This window comes from Somniosus microcephalus, chromosome 26 (assembly GCF_052327205.1).
Source record: "Somniosus microcephalus isolate GS21.2 chromosome 26, FLI_Smic_1.0, whole genome shotgun sequence".
NCBI classification, from domain to species: domain Eukaryota; kingdom Metazoa; phylum Chordata; class Chondrichthyes; order Squaliformes; family Somniosidae; genus Somniosus; species Somniosus microcephalus.
In genome coordinates, this window is record NC_141012.1 from 7,142,102 (window position 1) to 7,157,759 (window position 15,658).

Consider the following 15,658-nt stretch of genomic DNA (forward strand, 5'->3'; position numbering starts at 1 on the left):
CTAGCTTTGCCGGACCGCTAAAAGTAGCGCCCCGGAAAAATTAGCATCCCCGCGCCGGAAATTGAGTGGTTGTGCCCCAAGAGGGAAGCGGGGCGCGACTGGAAGCACGCCGCATCCCTCTTGGGGTGCTGTGAGTCAATATTGCGGCGTTATGTGCTGCAGCGCCACACGCTGCGTCGCGCCGCGGTATTGCAGGCCTTCCTCCCCTTCTTAAAGGGGAGGGGCCTTGTGCAGCGCGACCTGAGGCCCAGCTGGGCCCCCGGGGATCGGGAGTGCAGGCAAACGATTCCGGCACTCAAGAGAAGTGCCAGGCTCTTGGAGCGCAGCCGGCACTCCGCGGGGCGGTGGGGGGCGGTTCAGGAGGCCGGGGACGGCAGCGCAGGCAGGTGCTGGCAGGCGGCCAGCAACAAAAATGGCCGCCCCGCACCTTGCCTTTAAATTGCACCTCCCCGGCCGCAGGTACGCCCCCCTGACCCTGTTGGACATAGCATCCGGCGGTAAATCAGGGGGCGCTCCCGAAGATCGCAGCCGGGGCGTGAGCGGGGTTAGCGCCAACACTACCCTCCCGCTGAATTTTGCGGGAGGCGTGGGCAGTTCCCCGCCCAGGCGCTCGTTGGTTTGCGCCCCACTTAGCGCCCTCTTAAAGCGCTAATGGGTGACGCTACCAACTGAATTTTCCCCCCTTTCTTTTTTAAAACAGGCTGATTGAGGAGGCCGTGCATTCAAGCCCATTGAATCGCTGTTTGTGAGCTGACCTTTTCCGATGACGGTTTTTTGATGTTATCTGATTGATGAGTGACAATGGGAAGCATATGTGGCCAGCACTCAGCTGACAGCTCAGTTTACATCTTTACCTGCAGTGTGATGAGTCAGCACTGTGAAAGGCCGCACTCAGCCTGGCTAGACTTACACACCGAGCTAACTCGGGGATAGGGGGCTAGGCTGCTTTATCCCCCCGTCCTCTCCTGAAGCTGGTGACTACCCCTCACCCCCTCCCCATATGTTGTGGTCAGCTGTGGCTCAGTGGGTAGCGCGCCCACCTCTGATTCAGAAAGTTGTGAGCACAAAAATCTCGGCTGACACTCCAGTGCAGTACTGAGGGAGCGTCGCACTGTCGGAGGGGCAGTACTGAGGGAGCGTCGCACTGTCGGAGGGGCAGTACTGAGGGAGCGCCGCACTGTCGGAGGGGCAGTACTGAGGGAGCGCCGCACTGTCGGAGGGGCAGTACTGAGGGAGCGCCGCACTGTCGGAGGGGCAGTACTGAGGGAGCGCCGCACTGTCGGAGGGGCAGTACTGAGGGAGCGCCGCACTGTCGGAGGGGCAGTACTGAGGGAGCGCCGCACTGTCGGAGGGGCAGTGCTGAGGGAGCGCCGCACTGTCGGAGGGGCAGTGCTGAGGGAGCGCCGCACTTTCGGAGGAGCAGTGCTGAGGGAGCGCCGCTCTGTTGGAGGGGCAGTGCTGAGGGAGCATCGCTCTGTCGGAGGGGCAGTGCTGAGGGAGCGTCGCTCTGTCGGAGGGGCAGTGCTGAGGGAGCGTCGCTCTGTCGGAGGGGCAGTACTGAGGGAGCGCCGCACTGTCGGAGGGGCAGTACTGAGGGAGCGCCGCACTGTCGGAGGGGCAGTACTGAGGGAGCACCGCACTGTCGGAGGGGCAGTACTGAGGGAGCGCCGCACTGTCGGAGGGGCAGTACTGAGGGAGCGCCGCACTGTCGGAGGGGCAGTACTGAGGGGCAGTACTGAGGGAGCGCCGCACTGTCAGAGGGGCAGTACTGAGGGAGTGCTACACTGTCGGAGGAGCCGTTTTTCAGATGAAACGTTAAACAGAGGCCCCGTCTGCTCTCTCATGGCCGCTATTTTGAAGAAGAAACAGGGAAACATAGAAGATAGGAGCAGGAGTAGGCCATTCGGCCCCTTGAGCCTGCTCCGCCATTCAATGCGATCATGGCTGATCATCCAAATTCAGTACCCGGTCCCTGCTTTCTCCCCATACCCCTTGATCCCTTTAGCCTTAAGAAATATATCCAACTCCTTCTTGAATATATTTAATGTATTGGCCTGTACTGCCTTCTGTGGTAGAGAATTCCACAGGTTCACCACTCTCTGGGTGAAGAAATTCCTCCTCATTTCTGTCCTAAATGGCCTACCCCTTATCCTTAGACTGTGACCCTTGGTTCTGGACTCCCTGACCATCGGGAACATCCTTCCTGCATCTAGTCTGTCCAGTCCTGTCAGAATTTTATACGTTTCAATGAGATCCCCTCTCATTCTTCTAAACTCCAGCGAGTACAAGCCCAATCGTCCCAATCTCTCCTCATACGTCATTCCTGCCATCCCAGGTATCAGCCTGGTGAATCTTCGCTGAACTCCTTCCATGGCACGAACATCCTTCCTCAGATAAGGCGACCAAAACTGCACACAATACTCAAGGTGCGGTCTCACCAAGGCCCTGTACAACTGCAGCAAGACATCCTTGTTCCTGTACTCAAACCCTCTCGCTATGAAGGCCAACATACCATTTGCCTTCTTAACCACCTGCTGCACCTGCATGCTTACCTTCAGCGACTGGTGCACAAGGACACCCAGGTCTCGTTGCACTTCCCCTTCTCCCAATCTATTGCCATTCAGATAATAATCTGCCTTCCTGTTTTTGCCACCAAAGTGGATAACCTCACATTTATTCACGTTATATTGCATCTGCCATGCTTTTGCCCAATCACCCAACCTGTCCAAATCATCCTGGAGTTTCTCGGCATCCTCCTCACAGCACACACGCCCACCCAGCTTTGTGTCGTCTGCAAATTTGGAGATATTTCATCTAGTTCCCTTGTCTAGATTATTAATATATATTGTGAATAGCTGGGGTCCAAGGACCGATCCCTGCGGTACCCCACTAGTCACTGCCTGCCACTCGGAAAAAGACCCGTTTATTCCAACTCTTTGCTTTCTGTCTGCCAACCAGTTCTCTATCCAAGTCAATACCTTGCCCCCAATCCCATGTGCCTTAACTTTACACGCTAATCTCTTATGTGGGACCTTATCGAAAGCCTTTTGAAAGTCCAAATACACCACATCCACTGGTTCTCCCTTATCTATTTTACCAGTTACATCCTCAAAAAATTCCAGTAGATTAGTCAAGCACGATTTACCTTTTGTAAATCCATGTTGACTTTGTCCAATCCTGTCACTGTTTTCCAAGTGCTCTGCTATTACATCTTTTATAATGGACTCTAGCATTTTCCCCACTACCGATGTCAGGCTTACCGGTCTGTAAGAGCAGGGGGAGTTCTCCCCGGTGTCCTGGGGCCAATATTTAACCCCAACCAAAATCACTAAAACAGATTATCTGGTCATTATCACATTGCTGTTTGTGGGAGCTTGCTGTGCGCAAAATGTCTGCAGCGTTTCCTACATTACAACAGTGACTGCACTTCAAAAAGTACTTCATTGGCTGCAAAGCACTTTGGGACGTCCTGAGGTAGTGAAAGGCGCTGGAGAAAGGCAAGTCTTTCTGTCTTTCTTTTCTCCAGTAACTTGCCTGAGCAGCTATTTTTACCTTTGAGCCCAGTTGCGGAGCATTGCTGGAACGTTCCGTGACTGAGCCCAATCCTGTCCTCACCCAAGCGTTCGGGTTACCCACCCTCTATCCGCCCCTCCCACTCAATCAGCCTCTTCCCCACCCCCATCCCCAATATTTCTACAACGAATAAACAAAAGTGTTCAAAGGAAATGAAAAGAACACCCAGACATTTTAAAATTCCTCTGTGATCTTTCTCCGGGGTTTTTGCTGGCAGTTGTGCCCGGGAGATTATCCTTCAATTCCTGGAGACTCCAGGGCATTCCTGGAGGGTTGGCGACGCTACTCATCCCAGCCACACCCAATCCTGCCGGGACAAATGCCCGGTGTGGGACCAACTAATTCAACACAGAATGGGGATCAAACCAGTTCAGTACCATAGCCAGCAAGTTGACTGATCGATTTTTGTTGGGCGAGGTTATTCAGGGTTACGGAACCAAGGCGGGTAAGTGGAGTTAAGATACAGATCAGCCGTGATCTAATTGAATGGCGGAACAGGCTCGAGGGGCTGACTGGCCTCCCCCTGTTCCGATGTAATCCTTCACCTCCACCCATCAGGATGGCTTCATATAACATGGTGTACTTTATACACGCGCATGTTTGAGATTAAGGCAGGTCTTGCTCTGGAGAATTCCCTTGCTGTTCCGCAGTTTAAAAAGAAAAACATTGCGATGTTATCAAGACGAGACTTTACATTTCCTCCTTTCGGATCGGACTTGTGCTTTAGAGATGAAAATACAAACTATAGCGAGCGACTGAGTCATTCTCTAAATGAGACACTGATTGTGGTGTCTGTATCCACATCCACAGCAGGTTGCAAGTGACTAATTATTTCCTGAGACACAACAGGAAGGCAGCAAGAGGGACTTTGGAATGGTAATTGGTGTACAGTTAGTCTGTCGAAGACGCTGTGTGCCTGGAGTGGGTACAAACCCGCTGCTGAATTGAGGAAAATACTTTATTTTATGATCCTGTGGAATTTTTTCTCCTCTCCTCTCTTCTCCTGAATTGCCTCATGCCCTCCTGTACCTCACCCAAGTGGCCATTCTTTGCGCGTATGAGTCCAGACATTGAATTTCACGGGCTGTTTGACTGCAGGGGCATCGCCAATTTTAATACATATTTTCCTGGCTGACATTCGTGTGCACGAACCTTCTCGCAAAGGAGGTGTGGGGGCGGGGGGGCGGGGCGTGTCGCTGGATAGCGATCATAAGCGGTATCAGTAAAAGTGACCATGAAGCTGTCGGATTGTCGTCATAAACCCAACTGGTTCACTGATGTCCTTTAGGGAAGGAAACCTGCCGTCCTCACCCAGTCTGGGCCTTTTATGTGACCCCAGTCCCCACGCCAGCGCGGTGGACTCCGAACCGCCCTGTGAAGTGGTCCAGCGAGACACTCAGTTGTACCAAACCATGAGTAACTAGGGATGGGCAATAAATGCCGCCCACATCCCGAGAATTAATTTAAAAAAGGAATTTGACAAAACACTTGAAGAAAAACATTACAGGGTATGGGGAAAGAACAGGAAATTAGATTAGAATAGATAGCTCAGTTTGCATGAATTGGTTTGTATTCCTTTGAGTTTAGAAGGTTGGCGGGGGGGGGGAAGTAATAGAAGTACTTAAAATGATAAAAGGATTCGATTGGGTAGATCGAGAGAAACTATTTCCTCTGGTGGGGGGGGGGGGGGCGGGGAGTCCAGAACAAGGGGGCACAACCTTAAAATTAGAGCCAGGCCGTTCAGGGGTGATGTCAGGAATCACTTCTTCACACAGAGGCTAGTGGAAATCTGGAACTCTCGCCCTCAAAAAGCTGTGGATCAGTTGGAGCTTTCAAGACTGAGAGGGATTGATTTTTCTTGGGTCAGGGTATCGAGGGATATGGAGCGAAGGCAAGTAGATGGAGTTGAGGTCACAGATCAGCCGCGATCTCATTGAATGGTGGAATAGGCTCGAGGGGCTGAATGGCCTCCTCCTGTTCCTATGTTCGTGGCAGTATTTTTTTTTTTTTAAAGTGCAGGATTTTCCTGGAGTTGATTCCATTTGTAGAAGGTCAGGAACAACCCTGTTAAAGTGGACAACTCACCTGCCCCAAAAAAAAAATCTGGGAATTTTCACGATTTACATTGAAAAATGATCACCCTTTTTTATGGCTACATTTTTGAGTGGAGAAAGGGTTAACTGTACTGGGCAGGTAGTTTCCGTCACCAGTGATCACTGGAAATATCTGTTTTGTGGATTAAATATGAATTTCGACCTAATCCTCCCCCCACCCCCCTTCCTTCTTCCCAAAACACAGAACTGAAAAATGTGTTCCCTCTGCTCAGTGAAATAAACGACAAGTGCGACAGCGCAGAGAAGTGGGATTAGGGTAGATAGTTCTGACGCGGAGCTCACACCCGGAGAGGCTCAAAAGGGCCGAATGGGCTCCTTCTGTGCTGAAATTGCGAGGATTCTGTGGCTGGGTGAAGACAGACTCCACTCCAGGTTTTCCTGACAGCTTTTCTCCACTCCTTCCGCGCCATGCACTTGTTCCATGTTTGCTAAAGTTTCACAGACAGAGAGAGGGAGAGAGAGAGAGAGAGAAAAGCAATATTTCTCTCAATCGGTTTCACTTCTTAAGACGCCGCTTCGACCTTTGCTCATGTCACTTGAACACCTGAGCTCTCCTGATAATGGGGGTGAAGAAGAAGAGGAGGATTTTCCCTGATCTTTTGTGTTAGAAATTGTAGTCAGGGCTGGTGCGGGACTGATGGCTTCTAATCACTACAAGAAGTGTGGCAGGTGAGTGTCCTGAACACACCAAGGGTGCTCTTTCTCTCTCGCTCTCTCTCTCTCTGTAATGGTGCTTGTACCTCAAAAGCCAATCGGTCTTTTATTGCAAGCAGGAAGCATTTCTCCAGGTGGCTGGGGGTGGGGGGTTTGGGGAGGGAGTTGCTGTGTTTGCTAGTCAGGAGGCTGAGCGCTCTGGGTTTGATTTCTACTGGGATTGTGTCTGCATCTCGCTTTCTCGTCTGTCCCCTTCAGAGGGCAACCCCACCCTCGCCAGTCCCTGGCACCCGGGAGCTGAACTTTAAACCCTCTCCCCGAGAGCTTTCTGCCCTCTTGGCTTGACTCTCCTCGCTCACTTGTTGACTGCAGCTCCAGCGTCCATTAACCTTTCGAAGGCTGGGAGTACCAAAAAAATATATAGAATGTTTTAAAAAAAGACTTTAAATGAGGAGCTTGCTTTGGGTAATGAAGGGGTTTGCTCAGTAGTCTAATGTGGTTTTATCCCTGCTTTATAATAATGTGCCTTAGTCGCACCAGCTTGGCTCAGTGGGTTAGCACTCTCGCCTCTGAGTCAGAAAGGTTGAAGGGTCAAGCCACAATCCAGCACAAATGGATAATGTTCTGTCAGAGCGCTGTCCTTCACACCACCCTTCACACGAGCCCTTAAACCAAGGCCTCCTGTCTACCTGTCCAGTGGTTCAGACTGGCGTTACTGATCTCAGGGCACTATTTTGAAGAAGAACGCGTAGTTCTCCAGTGTCTTGGCCAACACTCTTCCCCCTGCACTGGTGGCGATGTGAGTCGCTTATCTCGATGTTGTTTGTGGGATCTTGCTGTGCACAAAATGGCCGTCGCATTTGGCCACATAATGTGCCAGCCCTGGCTCAGTGGGCAGCACCCTCGCCTCTGAGTCAGAAGGTTGTGGGTTCAAGTCCCCACTCCAGAGACTCGAGCACAAAAATCTAGTCTGACACATCAGGGCAGTGCTGAGGGAGCACTTTCAGATGCGAGGTTAAACCGAGGCCCCGTCTACCCCCTCAGGTGGACGTAAAAGATCCCATGGCCACCATTTCGAAGAAGAGCAGGGGAGTTTCCCCCCCACCCCCCGGCCCGGTGTCCTGGCCCATATTTTTTATTCCTCAATCAACATCACTAAAGCAGATTATCTGGCCATTATCACATGATAATGTTTGTGGGATCTTGCTGTGCGCAAATTGGCTGCCGCACTTCCTACATTACAACAGTGACTACACTTCAAAAAGTACTTCATTGGCTGTAAAGCGCTTTGGGACGTCCTGAGATTGTGAAAGGCGCTATATAAATGCAAGTCTTTTCTTTTATAATAACAGTGACTGCACCTCAAAGCAGTTCACTGTATGTGACGTGTACGGGAGTATTTCTGAGACCGGTGATCGATACAAGCTCCTACTTTCATTCAGAGATGTATATAAACGTGGTATTGAGCCACACAGAGCAGAAGGTCCGATATCAGATATTGGATCCTTGTTGCCTGGTGAGTTAGCTGATGGAAGCCAGGTACAATAGGAAGTGTTACAATGGGCCTGGAGAGGAGATGTATATCAGCCAGGGTCCCAGCTCCTGATCCAGGATCTACTGATTCCTACTGGAAAGCCAAGTAAGGAAAGGATCAGGCTCAATAGTGATGCACTCTATGGTCAAATATCCTACTGGTGTTCTCTCGCATTAACATAGTGGCAATCTGGAACTCTCTTCCCCCAAAAAGGCTGGGGATGCTGAGGGTCAATTGGAGTTTTCAGGACTGAGGTTGATAGGTAAGCTTATCAAAGGATATGGAGAAAAGGTGGCAAAAGGGAGTTGAGAAACAGATCAGCGATGATCTTATTGAATGGTGGAACAGGCTCGAGGGGCTGAATGGCCTCCTGTTCCTATGTACTTTAAATTTGCCCCAAATTCTTTCCTGTTTCTGAAGTGCTTCTGCTTATCCAATACATAAAGTGTTTTAAAAATGTTCACTAAAGCTATGGTTTTAACTTTAAACATATAATCCTGTTAAATATTTAAAATTCCTTCACACAGACTAATCATTTTTACTCAATGACAACCTGCATTTATAGAGTGGCGTTAATGTACAAAAAACCTCCCAAGACATCAGGAAAACAGGAGGAATTAACTGAATTAACAAAGGCTTGGCTAAAGAAATGGGTGTTAAGGAGGTTTTATAGGGGGAGATGTGGCAAAGCAGAGAGATTTAGGAAGGGAATTCGAGAGAGATTGCAAGCTTGCCTATCTTATATTCTTTTACAGGTGTGAGCTGTGGCTCAGTGGACAGCACTCTCACCTCTGAATCAGAAGGTTGTCAGTTCAAGTCCCAGAGACTTGAACACAAAAATCCAGTCTGACACTCCCAGTGCAGTACTGAGGGAGCGCCGCACTGTCGGAGGGGCAGTGCTGAGGGAGCGCTGCACTGTCGGAGGGGCAGTGCTGAGGGAGCACCGCACTGTCGGAGGGGCAGTGCTGAGGGAGCACCGCACTGTCGGAGGGGCAGTGCTGAGGGAGCACCGCACTGTCGGAGGGGCAGTGCTGAGGGAGCACCGCACTGTCGGAGGGGCAGTGCTGAGGGAGCGCCGCACTGTCGGAGGGGCAGTGCTGAGGGAGCGCCGCACTGTCGGAGGGGCAGTACTGAGGGAGCACCGCACTGTCGGAGGGGCAGTGCTGAGGGAGCGCCACACTGTCGGAGGGGCAGTGCTGAGGGAGCACCGCACTGTCGGAGGGGCAATCACAGAAATCACAGAAACCCCACAGTGCAGATAGAGGCCATTTCGGCCCATCGAGCCTGCACCGACACATATCCCACCTGATTCCCGTAACCCCCACACCAACACATGTCCCACCCCATCCCCACGTATTTAATCCCCCTAACACTAAGGGTCAATTTATCATAGCCAATCAACCTAACCCGCACATCTTTGGACTGTGGGAGGAAACCGGAGCACCCGGAGGAAACCCACGCAAACACGGGGAGAATGTGCAAACTCCACACAGACAGTCACCCGAGGCCGGATTTGAACCCGGGTCCCTGGCGCTGTGAGGCAACAGTGCTAACCACTATGCCACCGTGCTGCCCTGTTGGAGGGGCAGTACTGAGGGAGTGCTGCACTGTCGGAGGGGCAGTGCTGAGGGAGCGCCGCACTGTCGGAGGGGCAGTGCTGAGGGAGCGCCGCACTGTCGGAGGGGCAGTGCTGAGGGAGCGCCACACTGTCGGAGGGGCAATGCTGAGGGAGCGCCGCACTGTCGGAGGGGCAGTACTGAGGGAGTGCTGCACTGTCGGAGGGGCAGTACTGAGGGAGTGCTGCACTGTCGGAGGGGCAGTGCTGAGGGAGCGCCACACTGTCGGAGGGGCAATGCTGAGGGAGTGCCGCACTGTCGGAGGGGCAGTACTGAGGGAGCGCCACACTGTCGGAGGGGCTGTGCTGAGGGAGTGCTACACTGTTGGAGCGGCTGTACTGGGGGAGTGCTGCACTGTCGAAGGGGCAGTACTGAGGGAGCGCCGCACTGTCGGAGGGGCAGTACTGAGGGAGCGCCGCACTGTCGGAGGGGCAGTACTGAGGGAGCGCCGCACTGTCGGAGGGGCAGTACTGAGGGAGTGCTGCACTGTCGGAGTGGCAGTACTGAGGGAGCGCCGCACTGTCGGAGGTGTCGTCTTTCAGATGAGACATTAAACAGAGGCCCTGTCTGCGCTCTCAGGTGGACGTGAAAGATTCCATGGCACTAATTGAAGAAGAGCAGTAAAGTTCTCCCCGGTGTCCTGGGGCCAATATTTATCCCTCAACCAACATCACTAAAACTGATTATCTGGTCATTATCACATTGCTGTTTGTGGGAGCTTGCTGTGCGCAAATTGACTGCTGCGTTTTCTACATCACAACAGTGACTATTGAGATTATCAAAAAATAATATGGCTGTGAAGTGCTTTGTTATGCCCTTTCTTTAAGTACAGATAAAGATGATATTAAGCTCCAGCCACCTAGACAAGGCCACAGGCCCCCTAACCTCAGAATCCTGCTGGCTTTTTTTATAAATAATTCCATGCTTGTTGCTTCCCCTTATCTCCCCCGTAAATCCATTCCACATGTTGATCACTTTCTGTCAGGAAGAAGATCCTGACATCATTCCTAATTCACCAATCTGTGTCCACTTGTCCTGTTATCACGGTTTCAGTGTCAGACTTTCTGTACCGCTTATTTACAATGTCCGAGGGGTGACCTGATAGAGGTCTTTAAAATTATGAAAGGGTTCGATAGGGTCGACGTAGAGAAGATGTTTCCACTTGTGGGGGAGACTAAAAATAGAGATCATTAAATATAAGACAGTAATTAATAAATCCAAAAGGGAATTCAGGAGAAACTTCTTTACTCAGAGAGTGGTGAGAATGTGGAACTCGCTACCACAGGGAGTGGTTGAGGCGAATAGCAGAAATTCAAGGGGAGGCTAGATAAACACATGAGGGAGAAAGGAATAGAAGGTTATGCTGATAGAGTGAGATGAAGTAGGTGGGAGGAGGCTCGTGTGGAGCATAAACACCGGCACGGACCAGTTGGGCCGAAAGGCTGTACATTCTATGTAATTCTATACACCTCCTATGAGCTCCTTTCCAAGCTGTAAAGCCCGAGTTTCCCCAATCGCTCTGACACCAGGGATCAGATTCGTGGCTCGAGCCGCGAGACCTTGAATGTCTCCCTTGTGTCTCAGTGACCAGAACTGAAGATGCAATAAATGTGCAAAAACTGAAAAAAAAAAACGAGGCCAATCTGTCGTGAGTGCCAACTGTTGCGGCCTAAGTTACGTCAGCGCGAGGCGAAGCTCATTGGAAAGAAAAGAATGGACTCATTTCACTCGTGTGTTTCCGGTACAGAGAAAATCCAGCCCAGATGTTACCAGTTACCAGTTTAACAGTCCAGAATTAATTTCAGATAAAGGCTATACATAATGCTTCACACGTGACATGGAGAGAGTTGTATTTTTCTTCCATGTCTGGGTTTTTTTGGCGGGTTTCCCTCTATAGGATTTTTACCATCCCAGATTGGTCCATTGTGACGGTGATTTATGTAAGACCCGGCAGAAAATCATTTCAACACTGGAATTGGAGCTTCCTTGATGGGTCAGCGTCGCCCTGTGCGGTACAAAGTCAGTCAGACCAAGAAAGCCCAAGATTCAAGATGCAATGGTCCATTTACATTCATCCAATGTCCCCAGGACTGTGAGGTGTAAGGTACTGGGCTTTTTATAGGATATTGTCATACATCCTTTTATATCCTTATGTGGAGGTATAATAAAGAAAGACTTGCATTTCTATAGCGCCTTTCGCGACCTCAGAACCAAAGCGCTTTACAGCCAATGAAATACTTTTTGAAGTGTAGTCACTGTTGTAATGTAGGGAACACAGCAGCCAATTTGTGCACAGCAAGCTCCCACAAACAGCAATGTGATAATGACCAGATCATCTGTTTTTTTTAGTGATGTTGATTGAGGGATAAATATTGGCCAGGACTCCGGGAATAACTCCCCTGCTCTTCTTCAAAATAGTGGCCATGGAATCTTTTACGTCCACCTGAGAGAGCAGACGGGGCCTCGGTTTAACGTCTCATCCGAAAGACGGCACCTCCGACAGGGCAGCACTCCCTCAGGACTGCACTGGGAGTGTCGGCCTGGATTTTTGTGCTCAAGTCTCTGGAGTGGGACTTGAACCCACGACCTTCTGACTCAGAGGCGAGAGAGAGCGACCCACTGAGCTAGGATATTGTCCTACATTCATTACCTCGAATACAAGTTCAAGGACTAGGAAACATTGAAACTCTTTAATTAATCAAATCATTGATGAAACACAACCCCTTACATACAGTGCAAATGAGATCGGTACCAATTATAGCTCATGTGCAAAGGACTCGTGAGGGGGCAAGCGTGTTGTCTTGACTGCTTACTCCAGCCTCAGCAAGACGAGATTGAAGTTCCCCAGGAACTCCAGTGTCATCGGTTTAATTACATAGGACAAGTGTGGGTACCACTGCGTGTATGTTGTTGACACTTAAGCTCAATTAGTGGTGAGCTTACCTGTTAACCGTTTGTTGTGTTTGCCTTTGATGCCTCGGGTTGATTATTACACACTGAACATTCTGCACATGAATGCTCATTAGTTCTCTGTAAAAGTCAAAGTCTTATCTCTTCCCAATACATCTATAGAAACATAGAAACATAGAAGATAGGAGCAGGAGTAGGCCATTCGGCCCCTCGAGCCTGCTCCACCATTTAATGAGATCATGGCTGATCATCCAAATTCAGTACCCTGTCCCTGCTTTCTCCCCATATCCCTTGATCCCTTTAGCCTCAAGAAATATATCTAACTCCTTCTTTATTTAATGAATTGGCCTCAACTGCCTTCTGTGGTAGAGAATTCCACAGGTTCACCACTCTCTGGGTGAAGAAATTCCTCCTCATCTCTGTCTTAAATGGCTTACCCCTTATCCTTAGACTGTGACCCCTGGTTCTGGACTCCCCTGCCATCGGGAACATCCTTCCTGCATCTAGTCTGTCTAGTCCTGTTAGAATTTTATAAGTTTCAATGAGATCCCCTCTCATTCTTCTAAACTCTAGCGAATATAAGCCCAATCGACCCAATCTCTCCTCATACGTCAAAACAAGCCCTATTCATACCAGATTACTTGCCGACACTCTACTGGAACAGTTTACTATTTATTATTCATTCACGTGATGTGGGCGTTGCTGACAATCCCTAAGTGCCCATCCCTAGTTGCCCTTGAGAAGGTGGTGGTGAGCCGCCGCCTTGAACCGCTGCAGTCCGTGTGGTGAAGTTATCTTTCCCATTACTGCGTGGCTGCGCAGCTTGGAGAGAACATTGCTTCCAGCGTTTGTGGTTGAGATAGAATCAATGTCAACATTCAAAATTAGGTTGGAGAGGGGGGTAAAGAGAAAGGGATCTGGGAACAGGTCGGGTAAATGTGATTAGAACAGTTTGCTCGTGTGGAGGGTAAAGTCCGACACAGACTGGTTGAGCCAAATGGTCTGTTATGACTTCTATGTATTTCTATGTAGAAGAGCTATGGATGGTTTGAGATCCCGGTGTCGGCAGTAGATTGACTCTAAGTAAGAACACGATCCTGGACATTGGTTTCCTTTGGACTCCTACTCAGTGCTCTTATTTTCTATAAGCAGGGATGCAAATCCAAGCAGTTCTTGGATAAATATTGGCCAAGCCACCAACTCCCAGCTCTTCTTCGAAATAGTGCCATGGGATCTTTTACGCCCACCTGAGAGGGCAGACGGGGTCTCGGTTTAACTTCTCACCCGAAGGATGGCACCTCCGACAGTGCGGCGCTCCCTCAGTACTGACCCTCCCTCAGTACTGCACCTCCGACAGTGCGGCGCTCCCTCAGTACTGCCCCTCCGACAGTGCGGCGCTCCCTCAGTACTGCCCCTCCGACAGTGCGGCGCTCCCTCAGTACTGCCCCTCCGACAGTGCGGCCCTCCCTCAGTACTGCCCCTCCGACAGTGCGGCCCTCCCTCAGTACTGCCCCTCCGACAGTGCGGCCCTCCCTCAGTACTGCCCTGGAGTGTCAGCCTGGATTATCTGCTCAGATCTCTGGAGTGGGGCTTGAACCAACAACCTTCTGACTCAGAGGTGCGTTGGAAGCGTTGGAGGTTTTTATTTACAGAGTCTCCGAGCTCATGACCGAAACTACAGCAAACAGAGTCTCCCGATAAAAGCAGGATTATTTCTCCAGCAAAATGCAGTGAGTGGAGGATAGTTACACAATACAAATTCTGTGTGTAAAATCAATCCCAGTCACTTGCAGCAGTGCGGTCTCCAGGCGTGAGTGACGGGGGAATTTACCCAATCTTCTCCACTCTGGCCGGGAATAGTGGTGTCACTATAGGCAGTAGGGGTTGCCTGGAGTCTCCAGGAATTGAAGATGAATCTCTAGGACAGTGCTGCATGCAACACCCAGGGAGAAAAATCATAGCGGGCGTTAAAAAAATTGTGGGTTTTTTTTCATTTTCTTGGAACACTCGTTTATTAGTTAGAACAGTATTGGAGTTGGGAGGAATAAGGCGGTTTGACAAGCAAGAATCATCCAATTGAATCATGAAGTGGGTGTTCACTTTCCAACTGGCCATGGGATGGCGGTGCCCCACGAGGATGGACGTGTCGGGCGGCCAGTGGCGGGAGCGTAGGCGCGGGTTAGTGCGAGACGGGACGTCATGTAATTAAACCTCCAGGAATACATCCACCCAGAGGTGACAACCCTAATATTCAGCCAAAAAAGTACATCTTAGCCATTCCTTAACTGCGCCCCTCAGTGTACACAACACCTGGCGGATGCAGCCGAGGGTGCTTTAAAAAATATATCGCTGCTCCTGGCTCCCATCCTGGGATACGCCAAGTGAGTGTTTCTCTGTTAAGTGTGTTTTGATGAATGCAGTTCGTTCGGCTTTTTAATAATAAATATATGAAAGGAGTTGGCGTTTACCGGCCCAGGGAGAGATGTTCTCCTGTGATGCTCACTGGAGCCTGGGTGTATTTACTGTGAGTTAATGGGGTGTGAAGGTATGGAACCCAGCACCTACACCAGTCCGGGACCCCCTGCTCACTCCCGGACCGCCTGCTCGCTCCGGGACCGCCTGCTCGCTCCGGGACCCCTTGCTCGCTCCGGGACCCCCTGCTCGCTCCGGGACACCCTGCTCGCTCCGGGACACCCTGCTCGCTCCGGGACCCCCTGCTCGCTCCGGGACACCCTGCTCGCTCCGGGACACCCTGCTCGCTCCGGGACCCCCTGCTCGCTCCGGGCCCTGCTCTCTCTCCCCCCAAAAACCTGTTGAGGCTGGGGGGCGGTCAATTATAAATGTTAGACTGAGCTTGATAGGCTCGGGTTGTAAGGGATACAGAACCAAGGCACTAAGCTACAGATCAGCCGTCATCTAATTGAGTGGCAGAACAGGCTCGAGGGGCTGAATGGCCTCCGCCTGTTTCTAACACTGGAATGGACTCACCAGGTAGGTAGTGGAAGCCCAAAGCCTAGAATCGTTTAACAGTTGGATTGTGTGATGGAAGGACTGTAGGTTCTTACTTGGTAAGTAAGTAAGTTAGATGGACTGAATGGCCTCCCTCATCTGTATCTATGTTGTGAATTATTTCCTATTCAGACTAAGTTTTGTACTTTCTCTCTTGTGTGACGGTTCATGGACTGTGGAGCTGCTCTGGGTACGGTGGTGTGGTGGCTATTTCACTGGACTAGTAATCCAGAGGCCTGGACTAATGA

General features: G+C 50.7%; 1 protein-coding gene across 22 annotated transcripts in view; it reads left to right on the top strand.

The window, feature by feature from the left end:
* phldb1b (pleckstrin homology-like domain, family B, member 1b) overlaps positions 1-15,658 on the top strand; it is a 326,558-nt gene that overhangs the window by 295,944 nt on the left and 14,956 nt on the right. The gene's annotated exons all lie outside the window — the stretch shown is intronic.